We start from the raw sequence: 2752 nt of genomic DNA on the forward strand, positions 1-2752 counted from the left end.
GTTCAAGCAATTCTTCTGCCTCAGCCTCCCGAGTAGCTGGGATTACAGCGCCTGCCACCATGCCCAGCTAATTTTTGTATTTTTGGTAGAGATAGGGTTTCACCATGTTGGCCAGGCTGGTCTCAAACTCCTGACCTGAGGTGATCCGCCCGCCTTGGCCTCCCAAAGTGCTGGGATTACAAGCATGAGCCACCGCGCTTGGCTGTTTGCTCTTTTTTTGTTTTGTTTTGAGTCGGAATCTTACTCTGTTCCCCAGGCTGGAGTGCAACCTCTGCACCCCTGGCTCACTGCAACCTCTGCCTCCTGGGTTCAAGCAATTTTCCTGCCTCAGCCTCACGAATAGCTGGGATTACAGGCGTCTGCCGCTACGCCCGGCTGATTTTTGTATTTTTAGTAGAGATGGGGTTTCATTGTGTTGGCCAGGCTGGTCTCGAATTCCTGACCTCGTGATCTGCGCGCCTCAGGCCTCCCGAAGTGCTGGGATTACAAGAGTGAACCACCGTACCTGGCCTTGTTTGCTCGTTTTTAAAGACAGGTTCTCCCTATGCTGCCCAGGCTGTTTCCCCTCCCTTTAAAAAAAATAGTTAACAATTAGTGATTGTATATTTCAAAATAAGTAGAATACTTGTAACGTTTCCAACACAAAGAACGTTTGAGGTGATGTTTATCCCAATTGCCTTGACTTGATAATTACACATTGTATATGTGTATCAAAATATCATGTCCCTCCCCAAAATATGTATAATTGTGATATATCAATTTTTCTTTCTCTCTTTTTTTTTTTTTTTTTTTTTTGAGAAAGGGACTCACTCTGTCGCCCAGAGAGGAGTGGAGTGGTACAATCAGCAGTCCAGACTCGAGTGATCCTCCCTCCTCAGCCTCTGGAGTAGCTGGCATGCACCATCATACCTGGCTAATTTTTTTTTTTTTTTTGTAGAACTGCGTCTCATGTTGCCCAGCTTGGTCGAGAACTCCTGAGCTCAAGCAATGCTCTATCCTCGGCCTCTGGAGTAACTGGGACTGCAGGAATGCACCACCATGCCTGGCTAATTTTTTCTACTTATTTTGGAGAGATGGAGTCTTGCGTTGCCCAGGCTGATCTCAAACTCCTGAGCTTAAGCAATCCTCCCTCCTCGGCCTCCCAAAGTGCTGGGATTACAAGGATGAGCCACCGCACCCGGCCAATGTATCAATTTTAAAAACAATAGGCATGGAACCAAAAGTATGCTGGAAGTTCCTGGGGAAGAGGTTTCCTTGCTCTTAGGTGTGTTTTTGTTTTGTTTTGTTTTGTTTTGTTTGAGGCGGTGTCTCGCTCTGTCGTCCAGGCTGGAGTGCAGTGGCGCGATCTCAGCTCACTGCAACCTCTGCCTCCCAGGTTCAAGCGATTCTCGTGCCTCAGCCTCCCGAGTAGCTGGGATTACAGGCGCCTGCTACCACGCCCGGCTAATTTTTGTATTTTTTCTTTTAGTAGAGACTTTTTTTTTTTTTTTTTTAGTAGAGACGGGGTTTCACCAGAGTGGCCAGGCTGTTCTCGAACTCCTTACCTCAGCCTCCCAAAGTGCTGGGATTCCAGGCGTAAGCCACCGAGCCCGGCAGCTCTTAGGTGTACTTTTTTTTTTTTTTTTTTTAAGACGGAGTCTCACTCTGCCGCCCAGGCTGGAGTGCAGTGGCGCGATCTCGGCTCACTGCAAGCTCCGCCTCCCGAGTTCATGCCATTCTCCTTCCTCAGCCTCCGGCTCCCGAGTAGCTGCAACTATAGGCGCCCGCCACCACGCTTGGCTAATTTTTTGTATTTTTAGTAGAGACGGGGTTTCACCGTGTTAGCCAGGATGGTCTCGATCTCATGACTTCGTGATCCGCCCGCCTCGGCCGCCCAAAGTGCTGGGATTACAGGCGTGAGCCACCGCGCCCGGCCACTCTTAGGTGTACGTCTAATCGATGTTTATTATTTAGCCAAGTGTTTGGATCTTCCCGGCATTACAACTGGAATCCTGCAACCTCACACTCAGTTTAGGGTACATTATTCCCCTGTTCCTTTTCCTTTACTTCCATGGGATGTTAGAGCTTATTCCTTCATTAGTGAGTTCCATAAAAAGCTCCTGGACTCCTTACATGCACTGTGTAAGTGCGAGTGGAAGAGGACAGGCTGGTGACCTTGGTTAAGTCTCTTCAGCGATGGAGGACTCTGTTTCCTTCTTTGTAAAAACGGAGTGATCATAAGGAAATAATGCGCTAAGGTGTCACAGTAAGTGCTTAATACAGTGGTTCTCGAGGTGTGATCTCCAGACCGTCCAGCAGCACCAGTACCACCTGGGAACTCGATAGAAATGCAAATTCTAGGGCCTCACCCCAGATTTACAGAATCAAAAACTCTATGGGGAGGACTAGCAAGCAATCTGTTTAAACAAGTCATCGAGGTGATGAGGATTCATGCTCAAGTTTGAGAACCACAGGGTTAATAGGTGGTAACTATTAGCAGTTGGTCCTTGAGGCTGCAGAGACAATGAAAAACTCAGCCAGCTAAAGTTAAGCACTAAGGTGCCAGCAGCACCCACAGGGCTATCAACTGCCTCAGTCCCCGCCCCCACTGCCGTCTCACTCAACTGGGCCCTCCGAGAGCGTTCGCTGATTGGTGGAGTCTCTGGTCGACATTCACCACCCACTCAACCGCAGAGCGCGTAAACTGAGAGGGGCGGAAGTAGGCGGGGCGAGAGCTGTGCGCGTATTAGCTACAGGCCACGCCGCAGTGAGT

This window comes from Pongo pygmaeus, chromosome 18 (genome assembly GCF_028885625.2).
Source record: "Pongo pygmaeus isolate AG05252 chromosome 18, NHGRI_mPonPyg2-v2.0_pri, whole genome shotgun sequence".
NCBI lineage: Eukaryota > Metazoa > Chordata > Mammalia > Primates > Hominidae > Pongo > Pongo pygmaeus.